At 40.5% G+C, this 26,265-nt stretch overlaps 1 long non-coding RNA gene across 3 annotated transcripts in view; it reads right to left on the bottom strand.

Annotated features, from left to right (window-relative positions):
• Positions 1–15,062, bottom strand: part of LOC149918506 (uncharacterized) — a 95,577-nt gene extending 80,515 nt beyond the window's left edge. For all 3 annotated transcript variants that reach the window (XR_016465078.1, XR_016465079.1, XR_016465080.1), the window contains exons 1-2: positions 14,867–15,062; positions 894–947 (exon numbers count right to left, since the gene is read on the bottom strand). This is a non-coding gene — a long non-coding RNA (uncharacterized LOC149918506). The remainder of the gene's footprint in view (positions 1–893; positions 948–14,866) is intronic.
• Between the last annotated feature and the right edge of the window lie 11,203 nt (positions 15,063–26,265).

Here is a 26,265-nt window from a genome sequence, read left to right as displayed (position 1 = left end):
TTCTACTGCAGAACTGAGCAAATGGCTTTAGTCAATTTGCACCTTGCAGGAGTTTTGAAGAATTATTTTGCAACCTGGCTTCTGTGGGTGTTCTCACATGTGTGATAAGATCATCCTGAAGGAAGGATTTCAAATATATTTTCAGATGAATAATTTGGAAGAGACTGGTTTATACACTACTCTATAGAAAATTTTACCAGTTTGAACACAGAATCAATTGTAACATTCTGTTAATGTACAGGGGTGTGACAGACACCATATATGTATTCCATGTACAGAGAGTAAGAGAGGCAAACAAGTAGGTGTTTTCTTACGCAGGTGGCTGTACTGTAGCTGTATAATCCATGATCATAGAATCATAGAATTATAGAATGACTTGAGTTGGAAGGGATCTCAAGGATCATGAAGCTCCAACCCCTCTTCCGCAAGCAGGACTGCCAACCTGCATATCTAATACTAGACCAGGCTGCCCAGGGCCCCATCCAACTGGCTTTGAACACCTCCAGGGATGGGGCATCCCCAACCTCTCTGGACAGCCTGTTCCAGCACCTCACCACTCTCCTGGTAAAGAACTCTGCCCTGATATCCAACCTAAATCTTCCCTCCTTCAGCTTCAACTTAAATTATATCCAGGTTTAGAAGACAATATAACAATGATGCCATTGATTAGGAAATCAGGTATACAGAAGGCAAAGAAAGCATTCCCTGATCTCCTAAGAGCTTTCTGGAGAAATATCTACCTGCTCTCACTTCCAATCTTCTAGAGCCACAGCTCTCTCTGTAACAAGACTGGGATTTGGCTGAATGTCTTCATAATTTTCATGAGTCCACTGTCTGTCCAGTCACTAATACGTACATGAGAAATACCATAAAGATGAGTTAAAACATCTTACCTCATTCTCAGCTGTTCCTCTCTGCCATTCCCCTCTGTTTAGTCCTGTAAAGTCCTGCAAAGGAGAAATGAATGAAAAAAGTCAGATGACAATTCTGAAATATTTGTTTTACACTTTTTTTTTATCTTGTTGGGGGAAAAAGAAAAAAAAGAAAAAAAAAGGAAAAAGAAGAGAGATATTACAAAGCAAAGACAGGTTTACAGGTTGAAAAATAAGTATCTAAGGCAATAGGTTATGCCCGAGTGTACCTGGAATCAGTGGTCTCCCAAATTACTTAAACTGCTCCAAACCATTAGCTATTTGTGCAGGGCAAGATAGAGTGAAGAGATGGTAGGAGAATCTATTTAAGATTTTTCTAAACCAAGAGATAGGAACACCTGTCCCCTACATATAAGAGGTCTGAGTTCCATGTGCTACTGCAGTACTCTTATCAACAGCTGAAAAAAAGCTGAACTGATAGAAAAAAATAAGATGGTTGGCTTAAAGTAGTACCAGATTAAGGAGATGGTAAATGATGAGTAGTTAGTGCAGAGCAAGAGCAGATCTGCATGCCAAATCTCAGGCTCCTTCAAGTGGGCCAATTTATCCCACAGAAGACTCTGCCTCTGTCACCTGTCCATCCCAAACTGAGAATGGAGTCCTAGCAGAGAGTGCGGGAAGTCACCAGGTGACATATCAGTAGTCTCAGTGGATCATTAGTGGGAAGGAGACAGAGACTTGAGCCAGTATTTCTTCAGCATTTCCTTAAATAAAAATCCAGTCTTTATTGTGGCCAATGAAGTTTTATCAGGAGGGTTATAAATAAATGAAGAAAGCATGCAAGAAGGAAAAGGTAGCCTATATAATCATTGTGTCCTTTTTTTCCCCTACGCAAAGGATAATATAGTCACATCCCTCCTTGCCCATCCACAAAGTCCTCAGATAAACTTAATTGCAGTTCAGAATTCAGTAGAGATAGGCCACAAAATCAAAAATATGTTTAGAGAATAAGACTACAGCTTTCTTCCCTGTGACTAAGCCTGCCTGTACTAAGAACTTGGTTGTGGAAGAGAGACACTGGTGCAGCTATTCTTAGAGTTCAGCCAACAGGAGCAAGAGGCTGGTTTGTCATTCCCCATGGCTAAGGAGGAGTTGGGATGCACAGCTTATCAGTTCCGACAGAGACTCTATGATCTGTGTCAGTGTGGGGAGCATTCTTCTTGTATCTGAAGGCAAGGAAGAACAAAAAAGCAATGATAGTTAACTGCTGTTCACAGTTCAGCTGAAGTCACAGACAATAAGCTTTACTTCCAACCAGGAGAGCTCAGTTACGGTAGGAAACAGCAATGGCAGTGTCTAAAGAAAACTGTTTAAATTCCCAGAAATATTGTTTTCTTAGCTCTGGTACTTGGTGTTTTATGGAAAAGATGGCAATAAACAACTCAGAGTGCATTTTAAACAGACACACATCATTATTATGGCTACCCCATCATACTAATACCCCATGGCTACCCCCAAAACTAATCTAGTGATTCCTCTTGCCTTGTGATAAACAACAATGCAACATCTGGCTGAAGTAGTTGCAGAGCCTTTGGCTAAGCAACGAGCAGTCAGTATTTCTGGGTGACTGCTACCTAACATAAATATCAACATACGGGATACTTATATGTTGATCAACTCTCTGCCATAAAGGGATACTCAATACAGTTATGAGCTAACAGTTGCAGCACAAAATGAAAACAAATATCACCACCAACATCCAGGTGTAGCTACTCAATTTTTATATTTGCAAGAAAAACATTAATATATTCCTTTGTCCTGAATCATCAGCGACAGGATTCACACTTAGAGGACAAAATGTGACTATCAGAGGATGAGAAAGGAGTGACAACTCCTGATAGCCAGCATGCAAGTGCTGTGCACATTGCAATCTCTACAGCGAGAACAAACTTCTGTTTTGCAGTGGCTGCTTTTCAAATCAATAGGACAACTTATTAGTAAGATGGAAATTGAGGAGATTTGCCTTTATTAAGGTGTGCAGTGAAGCACTGAACATTGAGATATCCCCTATTAAAGATATTGGAGAACGTTTTCATGGGCAACCATAAGCAAGGTTTGTAAGTAGAAACAGCTATAATTTGGTTGTGCATTTTTTTGTAACAGTTATACAGACTGTTAAGCACTGCTGAGACTCCTTCAAGTACATCTCTGACTCTTTTAAATGAAGACAATTAGAGCTTTCTTCCTAGCTACTGATTTGCCAAGCTCATCTGGCCTAAATTCTGTGAGGAGCGGTATTGTACAACACACAGAGACTCCGTCACGCATCAGGCTTTATTTATGATTATTTGGCATGCTGACTAGCTCATTCTTTATGGTTTCTTCCTCTTTTGCCTTGTAGATCATTGTCCAGGTTGCACTGTGCACAATCCTTTCATGGTATCTTGGTGAATGATACACTGCCTTCTCGCTTGGTGCTGAGTGATACTATACCCTGTGCATCAGTACATTTTATCCTGACTTTACCACGCCGAAGTCCTCAGCATCAGAATATGCTATGCTCCTCAGCTAAGGCTTTTTTCTTAGGTGAACTGTCTGGACTCAATACAGACGATTTTTCCCTCTGTTCATTCAGACTCAAATGCCTAAGGATATAAGCAGCTCACTGGTTAAATAACTTCATACATCACAGCGGTCTTTGGCTCAAACCACTTCAAGGGATGAGAGGAGTATTTAATTGAATAATTTTGTGCAGTGATGGAAATATCACAGGGTTCACTATGAATGAAATCAAGTGTTTTCGAGTTGGCAACACAGTTGATAGCACAATTGTATGGGGTTTTGTAATACTTCATAATACTTTTGTAAAGACTTACAACAGGCTGTATCTGTCTAAAAAATTGCTAACTTAAAATGATCTCTAACTTGCAGTACCAGCCAATGGTTGGAGATCTCACTCTATGTTACTGGAATAGTGAAGTTTCCAGAAAGTCAGATCGGGTTTACAGCAGCAGATTTAAGAGACAGAGCATTTTCCCTAGATGCACAGATAACTCCACAAGATACAGGAAGACCCTCAAGCAGCCATTACAGCTCTCCACTTCAGTAAATGAATTCTGAACTACATGACTCATCCGGTTCTGACCACATCTACTATGCAGCAATAAATGCAGCCTGCCATTTTATTATTATAAATTCTGCAGAATTTAACACACACAAAAAAAATTGATTCTTCTCAGATAGGTACATCAGCTCTGTGCTTTATCTCCATTTGCCACTCTCTTTAAAGACGCAGTAAACTGAAAAGCAGTATTTACTGGCATAAGGTGACTCTGCTGACACCCACAGCCCTGAGTAAATTTATCATAGATTAAAGTCTATCCCTTTTTCCAATTTCTACTCTATACAGGTTATCGTGACCGGTCTTCACTTAATTGACTTTGAACACCACAGCTTGGCTTCATGTTTCTGATCACCAGGTATTAGCTTCTGCATAAACTCCTGATGCATCATATTGTACTAGAGATGAACAGGATGTCAGAGTTCTGTGAAGACAGACAGTAAACCCTGGCGTTGCAGAAAGTGGTGCTAATGGTTAGAAGATAGTTCTACAAAGTGCAAAATCCAATTTGTTTTTGTGGACTATCTGTCCTTTCAAGTCTTATGATGGTCTTTTATTGTGGTTCTCATGATCTATGTTGAGAATTACATCTACAAGCCTTCCTCTCAAGAGGACAACAATTCAATATCATAATCAGAAAGACAGGATGACTTAACTCTCAGGGAAGATTTTCTTATTTCCCTCAGTTTAAGACTACAGCCAAAGAAAGAATCATGCCACTAGATAAACACAGAAAATTCCATCCGCCAGTAAGAAAATGAAGAAACTAAAAGTAGTTACTTAAATAAATAAATAAATAAAGTGGTAGCAGCAAGAGAAGAAACTTGTCTCTACAGCAAAATTGGCCACACACTACTACTTCAGGTAAGGAAGACAGTAGATGGCAGTGTCCCCCAGTACTTCCTAGGAAGACCCAAATCTCACACTCAAGTTCAGTGAGCCCACACCCCAGCCAGTGACAGATGCTAGACAGGAAAGACTTTACTCCCCAGTGTAATTTAAAAACTGGAAGAGTAGTGCTATGCAGCCTCTTATTTCTTTTCTCCTTAGGAAAGCCTTGCAGCTCACTTTTCCTGTCTTGCAAGTTAACCTACTATAAATGACATCTGACAGATGACAGCAGAAGATGATGACCATTTCTGGACTGAAGGAAACACTGGTCAGTCATCTCATCTGGTATGGTCTGTAGTAATGAATTATGACAGCTTTCAATTTTTTTAAGTCCTGACATCTGGCCTTCAGACACAACATATTAAAAGCTGGGGAAAAGGTCTGAGGGCAGGAGAGAGATCTGGCTTCCAATTATGCATTTCTGCTGGCTTCCAATGTCACAATAAACAAATCGCCGTCTCTCTGTGCATTCTGCTTCCTGCTGAAATGCAGAAACCTCTCCTTAGGGATATATGCTCAGAAGCAAATAAATATCTGCTCTCCCATTCAGCAGCAGAAAGCATGATAAGTCCAGAAACTCAAAGAAACAGATTTCTGTAGCAGGTACCTAAACATATGCTGAAATTTTCTCACAGGAAATAGGCAAGATTATTTCATTAACATTTGTAAGATGACCATGATATTAAAGCCCTAAAAAAAGCCTAGAAAAAAACAGAGAAACTAAATACAGAAGGAAACAGCATTTTAAAATGCTTTTTTTTCAGTGACAGGTAAGAACTAGGATCTGCTGCAGAGCAGATACTTCCTAGAGCTCTCTGGAAGAAAAGGAGCACAACTGAAGGTCTTAATAGAAAGGTCAAGAATTAGAACAGCCACTCTTTCTGTGCTGCTGGATATTCTGTTCCCTTGTAAAAATCAACATAGCTCTGCCAACCACAATGTTGGGATTTAAAAGCTGATCATCTGACCTCTTCTCTGAGCTTTGGTGTTATCTCGGACTCAGAAGACCATTATTAGGGTTCTCTGCAGCTAAACAACTGCCGCAGAGCACCGTGACATGAACTTTTGACACCTACAGTGAGACTAAAGCAGGGCATAGACTTTGCAACTGGCCTTGGGTGCAGGGATAAAGAATAATGGCAAAGTAAGCCAATCTGACAAGATATGTCACCAGTATTTAAAATTAGCCTTCATGAGTCATCCAGACATGCTAGAAGAGGGGATCCCAATCCATCCGCATTCTTAGCATCCTCCCTCTCAAGCTCCAGACTGATACAAAACCTTTAATTACAGCATGTTACTAACCTGATTTTCATATGCAAAAGAAGATACAAAAATATAATTTTAAGCATCCTCAGAACATAGTGTGATGCATACCATAGTAGCAAAGGACAGTATACACCAGTCCGAATAGGGACAAGGGTAAACAGGAATGGATTTGTAAATCAATTTTGATCTCTAGGTTGTTACAAAGCTCTGTTTCCAGCAGAATTTGTAACTAAAGCCATTTGGAGCTCAACTTCACATGCTGCATCTTCCAGTTTCTCTTGAATGGTTCAGGAAGTGGTGCTACCATCGTTGGAGAGAGAAGGACCCAATGCACCTGAAGATCCCTCATATGCTGATTTTAGAGTTCCTCCAAGAGCTTAATTGATTCTCCCGCCCTTTCAAGGTGAACTGCTGGGTTACAGAAATAACTGGACTCTGTGGAGCTGTTTGCAGTGTATCCAGGGGAAGGCCATGAAGATGATCAAAGGGCTGAAGCATCTCTCCTATGAAAATAGACTGATGTAGCTGGGCTTGTTCAGCCTAGTGAAGAGAAGACTCTGGGGAGACCTCACTGCAGCCTTCCAGTACTTGAGGGGAGTTTATAAACTTTTTACACGGACTGATAGTGATAGGACAAGGGGGGTGGCTTTAAACTAAAAGAGAAGAAATTTAGGAAAGACATTAGGAAGAAATTCTTTAGTCAGAGGTCAGCAACACAGGCTGCCATGCACTCAAGGCCAGGTTGGATGGGCAGCCTGAGCTGATGAGAGAGAGCCCTGCCCATGGCAGGGGGTTGGGGCTAGGTGGGCTTTGAGATCCCTTCAAACCCAAGCCATTCTGTAATTCTCAGACAAACAATGACCGCATTAACTGCTAAATTAATCTGTACTTCCCATTTGGCACTCTAGATCCTCCTGTGCTTTCTGCTTACCAGTAGAACACCTCACCACTATCCTTTCTTCCAAGAATTCATCTTTCCAGGTCTAACATTAAGCCAGTATCAAGCTCCAGCAGAATAAGAGCAGCACGTACAATGTGAGCATGAAAGGTTCAGCTGTGCCCTCAAGCTTTGGTTTTTGCATACGGTATGCCTCACCGTCATACTCAGTGACACATCTTGTCCTAGTCTGTGTGCATGTGTTTCATGTCAAACAGAGTACAGAATATTTTTAAGAAGGCTTGTCCTGTTGTGTAAGAGTTGACATACACATCCAGGTAATAAAGACTCCTACAATCTGCTCTACACACACATAAATCTGTATCGAACTGGGACATGCCAATAGCTGATCTTTTTCAGTTCAGCCATCTAAAGACAAGCAAGCAAAAAGAAAGAAAAGCTTACAATCATATTAAACAAAACATAAAATTTTTCTTTTTTAATTTCCTTGTCTCTTTCACAATAACAAAAAATAGTCTGCCTTCTTCTTTTCCAAAAAACGTTTTGAAAGGAGATCTCTGCAGGTTTTGTATTTCTCAGTCATCCTTTGAACAACTACTATATCTTCTGTTTTTTCTACGTGAACAGAAGTTCCTAAAGAGTTCAAATCACATTTTCAAAATAACATTCCTCAAAATCCACGAACAAAAAGACTTATGAATTCTAATACTATGGTATTATACTATCTTTTATTTCTGTCCAATGTCTGCTATGCTCTTTTATGCAACTTTTAAGAATCTGGTTCGTATATATGCTGAAAAAAATAGCTTGGACTTTTTTCCATCCTTTTTTATACACGTATACATATGCAGTAGCAGCATGCATTACTTGTGCAAAGCCAAAGGACAATGGGAGACCTCACTACCATATCTTACTGACCCCTGGCCACCAGGACACTGCAGAAGCAAACACCCCAATTCCCAAGTCAGAGCAGTGCAAATCCTGACAGAAGTAGCCTCCTTGCAAGATTTTCCTAGTCATGTGGAAACCACAGGAAATGCAAGTGTTCTACTCCAGGGAACCTATAAAAATCACATTAAGTGAAAGTCACGGACAAGATCATCATGTTATAAAATGAACCCCCCTTATCTTTAAAAGGACCAACTTCTCCCCAGCCCTGGCAATGCCCAGGCTCCAGGTGCTTCAGATCATGAATTTTAACTTGATGGCTGATGTATTAATCCATGTTAAATTAAATGAAATCAAAGATAAAGCTCAGAAAAAAAAGAAAAAAAAACCACTAAGTTTTGTGATTAATCTGATCTTTTTAATTTTAACTTTTTGTTAGATAATCAGTATATGCTGTTGAATAACTAGTGTATTTCCTAATATAGCTGCAAAGAGTTTCACAATAGCATTCATTCATTTAAAAAAAAAAAGGGAGAGAGTCAAAGCTCTACTGTCTTACATCATTTTCAATGAATGCTTTAGAGTGAAATGGCAATCATGAGACCTCCAGCCTACACAGAGAGGAAGTGGTTTTACAGGCTTGCCAGATTAAAGAGTGACATCACATTATCTTCGTCAATGCTGATTCCAGTTCTTCGATAATCAGGCAAACATGGAAAGTGCTGTTCTTGTATCACATGGTCAGACATCACTTTCCATTCATTAGTGGGGTTAGCACTGCTTGCCTCAGCAGAAGCCCTGCCTCCTCTGCTGTAGGAAACTTGCAGAAGCAGAGAGAGTGTGACAAAGAGAACAATCACCTCTATTCCCAGGCTGATTTCTTCAAAATGTACATTCAGAGGGCCCCTGTTATTTGTTTTTGCCAAAACTCAGAGAAAACTGGAGAATCCAGTGCTTTTTCTTTATTTCTTTATGTCACTAATCAAAGAAAACTGAAGAATGTGCTCCTTGCTGTTTCTGCACAGAAGAGACTACTGATGTGCCATCACTTTCAATCCCAAGGTGACCAGCACAATCAAGATGACCAGCAACAACCTCGGCAATTTCTGTGCATGTGTGAAACATTCAGAGAGCTCTAGCTACTAAAATTGCTTATAAAATACGGAGACATCACTGTGTATGCAAACTGAAAATGATAGATGTGTTCCCAGTGGCCACAAATTTGAATAGTACATCATGAATTCTTTGGTAACTTGTTTTTTTCAGCAGAGTGCCAGTAAAATGCCAGACTCTTGCTTTTCTTTTAGGTTCCCACACTGAAACTTTGCTGAAGTAGGAGATAGCTTGGATTTCTGGCAGAGATTTCAGAGAGCTTTCCAAGGTGAGAAATTAAGATATGTATCATTTCTATTAACAGAATTTTGGGCTTAACTTGCAGCACTTTCAAAGTGAAGAGACAAAAAGGTCCTTCTAAGTAAACTTGTATATAGGTACAGAACACTACACAGAACAGCTGATACATGCTCTTCATGTGGATGCCTGGAAAGGAAAAGTTCAAAATTACGTCTCTTACCTGAGAATTAATGCTTCATCTCCACATAGGGCACTAAGTAGAGATGCATAACATGCATTAAACATCACTCTCTGCATTTTCCACTTAACTTTAAAAAACATACCAAACCTTTTATGGCCCCTGAAATGCCCTGCAGTCCGAGAAAGCCCTATCTCACAGCTCTTCCTCCTACTACATGAGTAAATGTCCTTTACTACCAAAGTGCAGAGCACCAGAAGCACTATTGCGAGCACAAGGCTTTCTGTAGAAACCCCAGATACTCATGCAGAACACAGCATTAGGGAGCAGCCAAAAGAAGATGAGGTAATGGGCTTCTTTTTTCAGTTTGCCTGCAGAACTTCTTTATTCTTTTCTACTCTTCAGTCTGGAAGGCTGGAAATGAAACTCTCCTCACTGAGTATCTTGACTGAGAGGACAGGCCTGGAGATGGTAAAGGGAAGGTAAAGGGATGGTAAAGGGAAGCTAAGACTAAGCCTTCAGAGAGCATTAGAGTATAACGTCATTTCATCAGCTCTAGAATTAAGCAGTCATATTGTCTGCAGATACATGCTTCGTGGTTGCCTGATTTTCGCATTCAGTTTGGCAAGAGATTCAGGTGAAGCTTTACTCATGGTTGAGGACCTTACAGGGGCTCTCTCTTTGACTTTCTGGTGTCCAGAAGGAGACAAGCTCACTGACACCAGACTTTTAGTTAGGGCACAGGTAGGCTTGTTCTGTTTTAGGCAGCTTCACAGCTTCTGTAGGAAATACATTTCTTTAAGATCTGAACCTTCTGTCTGTGTAAGAAGCTAATGAAGGAGGAAAGGATATGGAGAAAGGGGGCAACCACACAGTACACTTCCATAACTGGAATTTCCTTAAGAAGCCAAACTAAAGCACTGGTAAAGTCAAAGCTCCACAGAGATCCATGCAGAAGGAGTGAGCGTGCCTACACTAAGGACATATCACGCACAACTTTATGCAGGCAGTGCCACCAATGTTGTGCAATGAATGCCTTGGCACAGCATGGATCCCAGCCATGACCCCCCAGCTATGGAACAAGTGAGAGGTGACAGGGCTTCAGGAGGGTTAATCCTCCAAAACTCCTGAGTTTCATACCAAAATCTTTAAGTGACTGAGACATTTACTACGCACAGTGAAAAGTCAAGGGGAGGGGAGCTCTATGGTTAGTCAGAGGTAGCAACTGATCCTCAGAGGTCTCAGTCATATTGTGTTATGAGCTAGGGCTGGCCTTTGTAATCAGTTATATCCCAGGCCAACCACCCCAACCCCAGCTCAGCAGCACCTGCTGTCCTGCTTTCTCCTACAGAAGCACACCCATCTGAGCACATCCAATCCAGCACAAAGCTGCTGTTTGTCTGTCTGATGAGAGCACATCACGCTCCCTCATTTAAAAAAAAAAGTCCAAAAGGCACTTGCAATTACACACCCATCACCAGTTCCAGGCTTGAAACTTTATTTATTTCAGAAGCTTCCCTGATCACTGGATAAATGGCAACAAGAAAAGCAAACAAACTCTAACTTGTTAAGTATCACTTTTAAAATAGCAGGATTAAAAATCTCATTTTGCTCAGCTAACCTGGAATCAGTTTATCCTCACTCTTTAATTTCTGGGAACTCTGGGTAAGCTTAGATGTGAGAGACACCAAATCTTATCAGCCTACAAGCAAGTTGTTCCCTGAAGTAAAGTAAGTTCCCTTTTTCATTCAGGGAACTACGTCATAGGTGGTAGAGAAGGAAATCTCCCAAGCCTGTCAGGCCTAAAAGTGGTATCACACGACAACGCCCACGAGGTTAAATAAGCAGTACTCTGATAAACCCCAGCTTAACAAAGGAAAGAATTACTGCTCCCTTTTTGAATTGGAAGTCCCAGTCAAGAGTATAATCCCCAGACACTGTGCCTCAAATGTAAAAATTTTAAAAAGAACTCAAGTATATATTGAAATAATTCAGCCACCACCAGCATTATTCACACACTCATACAGTTCATCTGAACTGAAGCACTCTACAAATGAGTGCATCTCCCCAGGAGTTTTCATCATAAGAATGAAATTTCTCACCTCTCAAGAGGCAACAAACAGTAAATCATTTAAATCATGAAACCTGGATAGCAAGCAGCAAGTTCAGAAGAGAGCATCTTGTAGCAGAAATTCACTTCCTCAAAATAGTGACATTTGCACTGAATTTATAAAAATCCATTTTAGCCACTTCTCTTAAGCTAGAGTCTTGGGTTCACAGTGGATGAAAATACTCTGACCACAGATATGTCCCGAATGAAAAGGAATTGGGAAGTGATGCCACCCTCTTCTGTCACTCAAAGGTTTTGGCTAGGAAGCGTCACTTCAGACCTATATGAAAACATTTCACTTGTAATCACGAGATGCTTACTTATTGCTTTTGTTACTGTTACAAATTTAGAATCTAAAGGTCCAACAGGACCAGAGGGCCTCTAAGCTATACACTATGCACAGTGCTGTGACAAGTAGATCCTTTTCTAGAAAATTCAAATGTAATTGACAATTTAGTCAGGCTGCTGGTGGGCGAAAAAATGGGCTGCAGATTTTAAGCAGGGATTACAAGAATATACACTTGCACTGGCTAGCTTTGCATAGCCCAGACCTCAGAGCAACTGAATAGTCCGTAGTCTGTGCTCTGTGTTGGCACATTATGGGCACGGTAGACTCAGCTATATGCTCTTTCTGTGTTACTGATCTTGTAGCTGAAAAGCATATTGTCTCTGGTCTCGGGTCCTAAGGTCCCAAAGCCTAAAAGCACATATTGTGAAGTAAAAAAAAGAATCATGGGACAGTAGTCTATTTTGTTTTCTTACAGGTATGTGAACTGTACTCTAGTAGACAACTTTGTGAATGGTTTCAGCACATAATGGCAAATGTTTTCTTGCAGGTGCCTTCTATTCATCCCAGACGAGCTCATTCTCCCTTACCCTACTAGTGCCAGAGCCTTGAGGTAGCAGGCTTTTCTTTTTTTTTTTTAATCATCCCTCCCCCTTGCCTCTCTGATGCCATTCATTTACAGTTATCAGGTTGCTTTGATCTTCTCCCATGTGACTTTTCCCTCCAGGGTATTTCCACTGTGCTTTCTCAGAGGAGAAGATGACAGTCTCATGAAGCATGAGCTGCATGTTCCCCAAAGCCAGGAAACCATTCACTGTTTCGCATGAATGGACCTGGGCCTTCTTTTTCCTTTATCGCTTGAACAGAATTAAAGGCACCTTTGAAGGTGTAGACACACAGTAGCTGTCTTCTCAGCCTCTGCATGATGCTATTTCCAAATGAACACTCTTTTTACTTACACATATATCTGAGCATCAGTTGTTATTTCATTTAGACCAAAACTGTGCAACTTCACATTAGTTACCTTAGCTAGGAGATGAAGAGTCAGGTGGATCTGCCTTTGCACATAGCAGGTTCCTCTGTTTCCTATGAACCCATCTTATTTTTATTCTTGCCCTTCTCAGTTTCTTTGCTATGAATGAGGATTGAAGGAAACTTAGTGTGTGGACTCTTACTTTGCTGCCCTTGCTATAGCAGTAATTTCTTAATATATTCAGGAGGTAGTACTCTCATCGATACAAGTATCAAGTGTTTTGTGGATGCAAGCTTGCACTACAAGGTGCAAGTTAACTACACTGATTTAGAACAGTTCACAGAAATCCTCTTAACTCGGTTGATGCTTGGCCATTCAAACCACAAACAACATTTACATTGGTTTAGTTTTACTGTACACTACAGGACAGAGTCAATACACCTATCACTCTCCAGACCAGCATTTATTGTTCAAGTTTAGGATGGCTAGTTTTGAGCTAGTTATACTCCTACACAGAATTAGAGAATCACAGAATGGCTCCTAGTTCCAATCCCCCTGCCACAGGGTTGCCAGACACAAAATCAGGCACTAGATATAATAGGCTATAATTAAAATTCAGTAGTCTCTTCCTCTGCCTGCAACATGGTTTGGCCAAACAATAGTATCTATTTCATAGAGTAAAAAATTCATGACCACATTTTTAAGACTTAAAGAGATCACAAAATATATTAGGGGATGAATTCTAATAGGAAAAATAATGTGGCTAATATCTGTGGAGTTTCTCTTAAAAGACTTACTCACTTGTACACACATGTGCCCGGTTTGGGTAACTGACTCTGTTCCAAAGACTGTACACAAGAGTGGGGGTGAATTGGTAAAAACTTTATCAAATTCCAGTGCCTACTAATCCCTACTGGGTCAAAAAACTCCTGGTCAACTTAGAAAATACTCAGAATTGCTTTAAGATATTATTGCTTTTGTCTACGAGTTTTCTTGGTGATGTTACGCTCCCTAACAGCATATGTTTAGGTTTTTCTTCAAAACTATTTGTTTTAAAAAATAAGTGGATAAAGAGGAAGTCCTAGAACCTCAAGTAATCTGTAGGATCCATGAGAAAGAGCTTCCCAAGCAGGCAGCTGCTAGAGTTATAAAAATAATTTAATCACAAAGAGTGCCAGAAGAAAAACATGTGGAAAACGGCTAAAGAGAACATAAATCACCTGCAATTGTTCTGCTTGCTCAACTGAACATACCAATCCATGGCAAGATTTTCAGAGTACTTGGATGTCCCTTGACCTTTTTTAGATTTGCACCTCTGAAAATCAGGCCAGTGAGAAAATGAGAATATCTCAGACTGTACAACTAGCATACCAAACAGAATGGTACCTACTGAGCCAGCTTGAGACAAAGGCTAAGTGAAAATAAATAAGTAAATTCCAATATGTTTGGTGTGCAAGGAAGAAAGAAGGGCAAGATTTCAGTCCAGATTTCACCAAGGCCTAGTCCCACAGCACGCTCAGAAAAGATGGATACCAGTTGTATCATAAAATCTCAGAATGGTTTAGTTTGGATGGGACCTCAAAGCCCACCCAGCCCCACTCCATACTGTGGGCAGGGCTGCCCCCCACCAGCTCAGCTGCCCAAGGCCCCATCCAACCTGGCCTTGAGCACCTCCAGGAATGGGGCACCACAGCTTCTCTGGGCAGCTGTGCCAGCCCCTCACCGTACTCTGAGTGAATAATTTCTTCCTAACATCTAACCTCAATCTCCCCTCTTTGAGTTTAAAGCCATTCCCCTTGTCCTATCACTATCAGTCCATGTAAAAAGTTGGTCTCCCTTCCGTATATCAGCTCCCCTCAAGTACTGGAAGGCCACAATGAGGTCTCCCCAGCACCTTCTCTTTGTTAGGCCAAACAAGCCGAGCTCCTTCAGCCTATTTTCATAGGAGAGGTGCTCCAGCTCTCTGATCATCTTCGTGGCCCCTTGTATGGGACAAACGTGCTGTACAAGGAGCTTTCACCTCCTACCTTTGTATTCTGTCACGCCTGCAGAGAAGATGTCAGGTTTTTGTGATCCAGTGATCAGAGTAGATCATTTAGTCTTGATTTGAGCCGGCTCAATTCATCTTTGAACTTTCCTTCACAGCTGAGTATGAAGGCTTCCTCATTTTGGCTATGCTGGATTGGAAATGAGGTTGGAGTCTGCTTTTGGCTTTCAAAGAAGAAAGTCCTGTCAATATAGACCAATATGAGTCACCATTAGGTAATGAAAATAAATGAAAGCATTCTAGCCAATAGACAGCCCTGTGTCTAAGTGAGAGGAATGACACAGTAAGATGTCATGACTTGCCATTACCTGCTTACAAACTCCACTGCACCGATCTCTCTTTTGTTATTTGTGTCCCAGTCAGCAGAAAACATATGCAACATTACACTGCTCACCAATCTCTTTTTCTTCTCAGTAAGGACATGCTGCTGAGAAAACAGCTCCAAACACATCTCCAGATTTCATGAAAACGGAATTTCTCACAAAGATTTCCAGCATGTCACTACCTCAGTGAATCAAAAGTACCCCAGGAAAAACATTTATCATGGCAGAGCAATACTTCTACTTCTTGCCCAAACTAGAAAGCAGAGAGATGACCAGAAACTTAAGAAAAAGGATTACCCATAAAAAGCTGAACCTCCTGAATGGTCTCTTTTCCAGAGACAAATGAACGTTCACATCAGATCTTTCTTTCATTATCTGTTGTCAACAAATAGAAAATACTCATAAAATTTCCCTCGTGAAATCCTCCTAGCCATAAAGAGATATGTGCCCCTACATCCTACCTGTCAGAACACACATCACTGCTCTGACAGCAGGAGTGATAAACAAGACTTCAGTGGTCAGCATCCATCAGGACAACATTGCTGCAGGAAACTGCTAAGGATAGTAAACAGAGCCTGACAAGAGCTCATGGTTTTAATCACAAAAGTACATAGCAACCAGGCCATGTTTAATCACCTCCCTACTTGTTAGGTGGCTGTATAAGGGTAATAACGATACTTGGCCTTAATATTGGAGCTGCACATGGATGAAGGTAGAGTGCTCAGGCAGGATTCTGCTACTTTCATGCTTCAGAAGAGTCTCAGCATGAGCCATGTAAGCAGGGTCTGGGCAGTGGATGCAGAACACTCAGTTCCGTGATATGCTGACCTCCCCACATGGTGACATGAAGGCAGCAACCCTAGGGAACAGCTGGTTGACTGGAAGTTTGCAGGTGTCTGTCCTACAGGCACAAAACTTTGTGGGATGGAAATATTCCCATAAAAAGCAAAGGGAATCCTCTGAGTTGTAACAGGAGCAGAAATATAGTAAGTACTTGATGATTGAGCTCAACTCATTAAGAAATAAAGATCAAAGACTTCAGTAAGAGTTTGCTTTCCAAACTAATCTCTGCAGCTGCCATGGAAACTGCAGTAACCAATGGCCAGAGGCTCATCACTTCTGCATGGCACTGAAGTCAACACAAACAATATAGGCACAAGAGATGGAACAAATGAAAAGAATTGTCTCTAAAACAGTAAATTTGCATGGCATTCCTTCCAACTCAGAAAAGTTTGTTACGAACAGGCTGGTATTGGAGGTAGGGTAAACATGTATGGCACAGCCCAGTTTCTTGACATGATAGGTAATTTCATCTGAAAATTTGTTCAGGAACTGCTACCATTTACAGAAAACAAAGTCCATCATTCTTTTTTTTTTTTCCCCGGAATGAAATACAGACAGTTGTAAACAGTTTATCCATGTATTAACTACAAATATAACAAACCCTGAAAGATTGTAGAACTATGTATTTGACATAAAAATCTATGATGGAACTGTACAACACAAAATCAACATCTGAAAATGGCCACAGGATGCTTGTCAAATGGGTTCCTCTAACCAGAACGAAGAGCTGAAGAAGACTCTGTACAGCTCCCAGAACTAGGGATCAAGGAAAAAAGTTTCTCTTCTGGCAGGAATGGAAATAAAATGCAGCATTTAGATGAGTGACCAACCTTATTCATGTTGCACAGAGTGGAGTTCTCCATCCTACCAAGAACTCAGTAGACAGGGGAAGAAAGGGAAAGAAAGCAAAGAATGAGGGGTGTTACCAACTCCTCTGAAACACCATGCACCTTCTGAGCAGCATTATTTCCACCTGCCCTACAGGCAGACATCCTTCCCTAGAATCATAAAGGTTGGAAAAGACCTCTAAGATCATCTAGTCCAGCCATCAACCTATCCCCACCACACCAACTAACCATGATCCTCAGTGCCACATCCACACATTTCTTGAACACCTCCAGGGACTCCACCACCTCTCTGGGTAGTCTGTTTCAGCGCCAAACCACTCCTTCTAAGAAACTGTACCTAGTATCCAACCTGAAACTTGCCTGGCACAACTTAAGATTATTAGCTCTCATCCTATTTCTGTTATCTGGGAGAAGAAGCCAACCCCACCTCCCTATAACTTCCTTTCAGGTAGCTATAGAGAGTGATAAAATCTCCTGTAAGTCTTTTCCACTCTAGACTAAATAATCCCAGTTCCCTCAGCCCCTCTCTAAAAGACTTGTGCTCCAGACCCTGCACAGCATCGTTGCTCATCTCTGAACACACTCCAGGGCCTCAATGTCTTGATGTCTTGTAAAGAGGGGCCCAAGACTGTACACAGTACTTGAGGTGTGGCCTCACCAGTACTGAACATGGCAGGAAAGAAGGCCTGGTTCTTAGCTAAGTAATGATCCACCTTGAACAGAAGATGGGGTTTTCTGCAGAAAAAGAGGAAGCAGAGACTATCCACCTCTGTCTTCTGCTCCACAGCCCACAGAATGGTGTCTTCAATGATTTCTAGTGCAACTCCACCACTGAGAAGTCTTCACATAAAAAACAAAACAGGTTTTGTTATAGAAAAAGTCACTTGCACTTGAATGTGTATAGAAGAGAGGGAGATTGATAGTTGAGCATTGATAGAGCACCTGGGCAGAGCTCTGTGGTTGTATGATGTCCATTCTTTTTGAGATTTAATATTTTTACACTGTATATTCAGTTAGGGTTCCTTCTATAGCTTGTGTTTTTGAACTTTCACCAGCTGAAGTCACTAGGTCTGTTTAATGCCACATTTGCTCACTTACTGATCACTTCTCTTCCTTTCTCTGCGTATTCTGAGAGGTCATGCCAGATAAACCAAAACGGGGTCATTCTGCCATATGCTTATTTACTATGTGTGTGTGAGACCTTTTGTGTGCTATTTTTCACTTGTTATCCATCAATATATGTATTTATCTTCAAGTACCATATGGAGCAGTAGGATGGGGTATATATATGGAGTCAACAGATGGTGAGACTCCGTGATTAATATGTTCTCATAACTTTTTATTGTCTCTTTTCTTATATGTTCTACTTTCTAAGTGCCATTACTTTTGCCGGCCCTGTTCTCATTTCTTTATATCTGTATGCTGTAACACAAATATAAAAGAACTCTATGTCTGGTTTTGGAATTAATCTCTATAGTATGCCAAGTGATGCATTTATTGAAGTAATTCATAGGTTTCTAAGGCTAAAAGGGCCCACGAGTTCTGACCTGACACTAAAGACAGAATTTTAGCTCAAGAAGTTTCAGGGTAAAGGGCAGCGTTGCTCCCAACTACTGTATGACCACTGTTGGTGTTTTATTTTCTGCCTTATGAAATGTGATGGTCATTCTGCAAAACATTAAAAAAATCTTCTGGAAGATGAAATAATAATTCTCACTGTTAATTTGTAACTTGAATACAGATGTAATGGTACATATTATGTTAGAACTAGTTTACCATGCACTGCAGATGCCTACCTGAGATGTCACATATGCTCTGGCACATGTAACAGGGAAGGAACTGTGCACCTCTTCCATCCTGTTCCTATGCATCACACCTCCCAAACTGTTCCACTTTGAATGTCTTTGCTCAGTAGTACAATAGTTACACTTTGTAGCTGTGGAGCAGGAGGCCTAAGCACATTTTACCACCTAATTCAGGGTTTCCAGGAAGCTTTCTGTATCTTCCTTATCTGGCAGCGAGGGCACGTTATCAAAAGACCTCATTTTTAGCTATATTGCCTTTCCTGTCAGCTTTATTGTTTCATTTACATGAAATTTATGCATCCAGCACTGCAATTCTGGCACTTGCCAAAGTCACTCAGAGTAACTGCTCCTGGTGGCTGTTTATTCTCATTGCCAGGCTAAAATGTGGCTTGAATGCATGACTGCCTCTTCTCCCTTTAATCGTAATGCATTCGTGAACAAAACTGAACTGTTCACTAACATCTTCAATAAGGACTTTTGTTCTTACAGCAGTATCATGAATACAGGAAATCTACTTGGCAATGTGTGCAAGCAGAAATGTTCATCTTGGTCAATACTTACCAGAGATCAGGATTAGATGAAACGCAAGCTGTGTCTTTTGGAAACTGCTGCTAAAGCTGAGGCCAGACTGCAAAGTCTCTACAAGTGATGGTGAGAACAGTCTGTTTCCTTACTGCAGAGGAGATGGTCTGTAAACTTTATGCTCTTACCCTATGATTCCCCTGAAATACGATTACTAAGATGTTTTTCTACAGCTTTCTCTAGCTGCACTACATCTGATGTAATGCTGTTTCATTGTAAGCGACCAATTAGTAACAAAGGAATGAACAGCTTGCAGTGATGCATAGGTTGAAATGCATCACAAAGAGCCTCACCCAGCAAATTGTTGTTAAGGACAAGGGGATTTGCAGATACTAACAGGGCAGATCAGTGTAAAAACAAGACTTATTTTAGCACGAGGTTCTGAGCACTACCATTATTTTACAGACAGCAGTGACCCAAAAGCTGTTTTGAACATTATGGTCACTTCAAGCAGTCATTCAGTACAGATGTATTAATTACACTCTCTTCAGATCATGGAGGATAAGGTTACTGAATAGGCAGTTTTGCCTACATGGGGTCAAAACAGACAGGAATTTCAGGTGAATATCAATGATCATCAAGATTGTCAATGACTGTCAAGAGCTATACCCTAGGAAGCAACCAGAATTTATGGAAATACAGTTTGGAAGGAATCACCCAAAACATCAGCAATTAATCACAGATTATTGAATTAATATTTTCTGAATGGTCTTGACACTCCGTGTTATACTACTGTTGATAATTAATTCCAGCTGTGAGGAAAGAGGATGTGTGAAGCAGTAGAAGACTAGATGTACAGATGTAACCCTGCGTGTTGCATTGAGATTGATGTTAGAAAGTGCTGATAAGCCAGAGCTCAAGTGATTGGTGAATCAGACCCAGTCAGGCTTTGAGTGATAACCAAACACCCACAGGTTGGATGACAAAAAGTGGAAAAAGAGGCGAAATATGTCATCACAGTAGGTTCTCCCAGTCTGTACTAGCTTGATGATAAATAGTTACTGTTTCATCATTTTTCTATGAGGCAAGTCTCCACCAATAAAAGGTAAATTCCACAGCAGGATGATCTATTTGGGCATTGGGTGAGGGAAGCAAGAATTATGAGTGTATCATTAACTTATTAGCTAGTACAAAAGGAAAGAAAAAGAGCAAAGAAGAATTGAGATTCAAGTATTTAAATTCCTTGTTTGATTCAACCAGATTGAGAGGAAGAAATCCAGGAGATAGGTTACTGCCTTTGCTGGCATCTCAGAAATATTAACAGTTTGTTTACAGGGAACTTCCTTGCTGAATCAGGTAAACTAAAGAGAAGTGACTACTCATTTTCAAGAGCCCTGAATGCTGAGGATTTCCCAACCAGAGCGTTTTGTATGCTTCCAGCCAAGAAGGATTTGGCAAAAGATCCAGATATGTTATGAATGCCTTTCAACTTCTGGAGTTCAGGTTATGTAAACACAACATGTTTACACTGAAGATGGGGCAGTTATCTCAGAGGAAGAGGTGAGGAGAAGGAAAGGCTGTGTATATGGGATAAATGTGTGTTAATGGTCTGCTGAAAATATCCTATGATGACAACAGATGCTATCACTGTTACTTTTCATGAATATACTGTAGTCAACAGCAGGAGTGTGAGTACACTGGATGAAGCGTCCTCAAAAATAAATTGCCTTTACACAGTTGTTTTTAAAAATATTCCAGAACAGATACATTCATTGCTTATGTGCTCACTAAAAATATTTTCGCTATGAATAATTATGTGGTATCTTTTTGTTAAATAACAGCTGGTTACCTATACAAAAGATGTGAATTCTGTATTTAAGCACTATGCCTTGGATTTTAGGCTGTCAGGTTTCCTAACATATGCTTCAATTGATGCATCCTCTTCTCGTGCTGCAGCAAGCAGCTAACTGGAAGCACAAAGAGAAACATTTTCCCTTGTCATATATTGATATCCACCATATATTAAATAACTTTAAGAGTAAAACATGTTGTACTAACCAATGCACTCCAGTTCTGAAAGCTTTTAACTAACTATAAATGACACACTCTATTTTCCAGGCAGGCATTAATATGATTGTTTTCTAAAGAGAAAAGCTTTGGCTATTCAGCCAAGGTAGTGCTACTTGAAAATAACTTGAATTTCTTTTAGTTGTTGTTCTATCAACAATAAAAAAACTAAACAAAACCACAGTCCAAAATCAGAACGCTCTTCTATGTTGCCCATCAGCTTGGCCAGAACACAATGCCAATGGAAGGAAAAGCAGACACTGTTTCAGTAGGCAGGTAGAAAGACAAAAGAAAACATTTTCTTTTTTCCAGTACAGAAATCAACCTCGATTTCACACCATCTATAGAGTGATAAAGAGACACGTACACTACATCACATATTAATGAGACCTCCCCACCTTTAGTCAAACTCCAAATGATTCCCTTTCTGTGTTTTTCCTTGATATCTGGGTTATACTACTATTTACTAGCCTTTAAACTTTCAAATAACATACATTTTACCTCCATATATCCCAAGTTCAATGATTTTGCCACTATGGTTTGTCTTCTGGGTTGACTGTTTCTCAAGGTTTTAAATAACATTTCCTAAATGCTTTCTCATAAACAAATCCAAACATTTACTAAATTCTGTTTCATGAATGCTTTATTTTTGCAATTATTTCTTATTACTGGTAGCTGACAAGAAAGCATTCTAATCCATCTGGTTTGTTCTCTAGAACAGGTAGGAAATTTCAGCTTCCACTTAGCACAATACAAACTAATCTAGTCTTTCCTGAGACCAAGTAAGAAATAATCACTTCAGTGCTGATCAAAGCCACAGTCTTACTCATATAGACAAATGCATAACACAAAAACAAAGCCCTCTTAGAGATCACATGGCCCTGACCAGGTCATGTATGATCAGCTTATGACCATGAATGCCATTTTATATCTTGACTCTGGCCTTCTCCTAGAAGAAGCAGCAAGGGTTGTGGGTTCAGCTATTGGAATGTTTCAGTTTGCAACTTGTCCTGTTGAGGAAGGTCACTGCCCTTTCTTCACTTGCTTCCTCCTCGTCTCACCAGCACTCCTGCCATTTCCCCTCCGGACACACCTTCAGCAGATTCTACTCTCCCTGAGCAGCATTTTGCTCCGCTGAATGTGTTCCAGTGTGTTTGGGAATGCATGTACCACTGAGTTTATTGGCAGGTAAACTGAAAGAAAGCACAGCTCATCATCAGTAAGCGGTGCAGAAGCAAGCAAGATGCTAGCAGGTTATGAATGATGGCCATATAAGTTTGAAATTAAACCAAAACAGTTAAACAGTATAAGCAACTTCAAATGAAAAGACAAAAAATGAATTGCAAAATCTCAATGCCATTTGGAAAGACAGAAATGTAGTGTTAAATAAAAAGTTGAAAACAATTATTTTTGTTTTCTTCTGGCATGAGAACAAAGTCCTTTTTTCCCCACTACGTTATGAAACACATTCATAATGCTATTCAAATATAGCTATTACCATATTTAAATGCTTCTTCACTGTTTGTTACCTATGAAGTTGGCTATAGCTGCATCCAATTCAAGACAATTACGACATGCACACGAAAGAGCTGAAGGGAACAACTTTTGTTCCTAAACAGCTTACCTCTTCAAAAAGAACAATGTTTACTGAGATAAATGAAGAGAGGGTGGTTGTTTTAGATCACTATGACTAATGTTAAGAAACAGCTGGTAAGGAATATTAGGTAATCACATACACGGACTGCACATTGGGAACATTACGCTAACATACCTACTATAATTTTATTCTCTTCCCCACGCAATTATTCAAAGCTGCAGCTGTGATACTGGCTTTTGAACATTAGAAACTATCAGGAAAAGCAGCATGAATCATCATCTTTTGCTTGTGTTATTTAACTTAGTCACTCAAGTGCAGCTCTTCTAAGGGGACGATAATAGAAGGGAGCTAGTAGTTTTCTTTCAGACATTTGTGCAGACCCCTTTCCTTAAGTTCACCAAGAACAGAAAAGAGCTCAGCTAAAATACGACCACTTCTCTCAAGTAGTTAATCTGTCCATTTTCTGAAGAGTGTCTGAAGTGTTAAAAGACAAAACTATTAAGAACAGTTGCTTCACCTGCCCCAAGGCAATTCCTTTTCTCATAGGCTAAAACCAGCATATTAGTTGACTGAAAACTCATCCCGTCAGTAGTAGAAATACTGGAAGTAGATATCTTCAAAACTACAGAAAGAAGTACCATTATTGTTCTTCATCAGAGGTAATCACTAGATTTTCAATGAATTAAAAGTTCCAGCCACCACGCAGTAACACACTTACCATGTATTTGAAAATCTCAGGCAGGACACCAGAAATGAGGTGGAGGTCTGTAACAAAAAGGGTGGCCTCCATTTCCCTTCCTTGGGATTGACTTTGGTTTCCAAGGCAGTTTTTGCCTTTGAGAGCACAGAACATTTGTTCCACTGGTTCAGAACATATCTGCTCAGGAAGGAGAGATGCAGGAAGGCTTATTCTGTGCAGTTGGTGTGTCATACCTTCACAGCTTCCATCTCCTATCATTCTAGAAAGAAATCTGACAAAATAATTCCACCTCATGCCAAATGCTCCTACTGGCTTTGTGATTAAACACTATTGCTTTTGTGATCATCCATTTAATTGGGGTCAGGTAACAATTAATTTTATTTCTTACACAACTGAATCCTTAGATAGAAGCCACCTGAGGGTTGAAAGGTTCACATAAAGCTGTATTTCAGGCAGCAAGGGTAAGTGGCATACTTACCTGAGGAGCTCTGGGTACTGTTAGAGGGTGCTGAGAAATTCTCGTAATGAGCACTGGTGTCTCATGACCTTTTGGATGCCCCATGACAGGGAAAACACAATTCAAGTTGCCCTTCCCTATGTGGCCATTGTGGGACTTCTTCTGTCCCAGGCTTTTCCAGTACTTTACAAACACATAAGCGCATAAACGCACATACATGCACAGAGCAGATCTTGCTGCCTGTGGTACTTTTATTAACAGTTTAAGCTCCAAGCCAGGACGTCTCTGAATAAAAAAGAAACATGCTGTGGAGCCAATTATATATTCTTAATGCTTTCTTTTCAATTTGTAAGGGAGCATATGAAATCCTGCAGTGAAAGGATGTTCCTTACATGGTGCATGCACGATGTAGCTATGATTTGATGTTTCAGTAGCAACCTTGCAAGCCTCCCATATCTCATTTCCTTAGCTGTTTTTCCTTCTCAATCAGAGGTCTGTTACTGCAGACTCACTGAGATGCTGATGAGGCAGCAATCCTAAGAACAGGCCTACGCTCCTGTCACAGCAAGTAAAAGGTGAGAAAGCCATAAGGAACAGACAATGTCAGTAATATAAAACAGATACCTGTACCTTCTGTTCAAAGACAAGACAACTGCCAACCATTGCAATTCAGCAGCTAACAAATGTCCCTGATCTGAAGAGATGAGGCAAAGGTTTCACACACAAAGGGTGCACATGGCCAGAAAAGTATGTTGTGAGCAACAGCCTGCATTGCCAGAGCTATCAAATAACTAACTTGCTAATACCAACCAATAACACAAGCACAAGGTTCCCAGACCAAGCAGGTCAGGGGGGTAGAGATGTTTATAGGCACCTTATATCTACCTTAAGTAAATCACAGTAAGAGTGCCAGTGGTACAGGAGAAGGCAGAGGAGGTCTCCAGCCAGCCACCCTTGATTACCAGGCCATTCCTTGATTCTGCTTCCTGCAAGACAGCTAGCAGACAAATTCTTGAAGATTTACCTAGGAAAGTTGGAAAAATCACTGAGCATATCAGTGCAGCTCAGAGCACATCTCCTTTCTGCACTTCCCTGACAGACATTACTACATTAGTGCAGCCAGTGGAGGAAAATTTGGATTGGCCAATCAGTCCATTCCCTAACACATTACACTTAAATACTGGATAGTAACCTGGGCCAACCAAGGAACTGACATGAATCTTGCTGTGCTATCTTTGCAGAGAGGCAGCAGCCCCTAGAAAATGACCCAGGTCATTTTGAACCTCCACAGTTAAATTCACCAGAGCTAGACCATGAAGGCCAAGCCAGTGGCACTACACTACTAGGTACTCCCTGGCATGGCTTCCACCTCTCGTGGGAGGGTTCTTCTCAGATGTGTGAACTGGCTTGTAGCACTCCCTACTTTCCCAAAAAGCTACTTTGCTGCAGGACATCATGATTATGTGCAGAGCTAGAAGGTTTTCAACGACTGAGAAGGCTTCTCAGGATTCAGTGGTTTCTCTGTCTTCGATTACAAGAACAAGTGTGGTTCCAAGCATGAGCAAGTTTTAGACAGGCCTACCAGAAGATAGCTGATAAGAAAGCACTATGGCAGCTAAAAACATATACATTAGATAAACTCTCTGGATCTTTACAATATAAATGAAAACAAGACATAAATCCAAATAACAGAGGACCCTCCCACACTTTGAATCTTCTGATTGTAGAGCACTGCAAGATCTGTGCATAGAATCTGAGTCCTGATTTTGAGTTCTGAACTCAGAAATACTGAATTCAAGCATCCCCTCATCTCCAGAAGGAAAAATGTTCAGTCTCTGGAAGCAGTTTTCCATCAGTCCACTGGGGTGTTTTTGGAGAGCTCAAAGAGAATAAATACACTGTTCCTGAGTTCAGTGCTCCTCAGAGTTGCTTCCCACCATCCTACAAACCATTACAGTCTGTCACAACAGTGACAGAATAAAATAGGAGGAGGGAGACTTCCTCCCCATGACTGTCAGACGTTTTTACCTCAATTAAATTGTGAGAAGCTCTATAATTGATCTTAAAATGCCGCAGATAGAAAAAAAGAATGAACACTGTTAGAATTTAATACAAATTGAAAATCATATTAAACATTAAAAAAATAAATGTATGGGGAAGTGGTGTAATTTTGGATGCGGAAAAGATATAAATTTTCCATGCATCTAGGCATACCTG

Source organism: Phasianus colchicus, chromosome 3, assembly GCF_987193195.1.
Source record: "Phasianus colchicus chromosome 3, bPhaCol1.hap1.1, whole genome shotgun sequence".
NCBI lineage: Eukaryota > Metazoa > Chordata > Aves > Galliformes > Phasianidae > Phasianus > Phasianus colchicus.
This window is presented reverse-complemented; position numbering and strand designations above follow the sequence as displayed.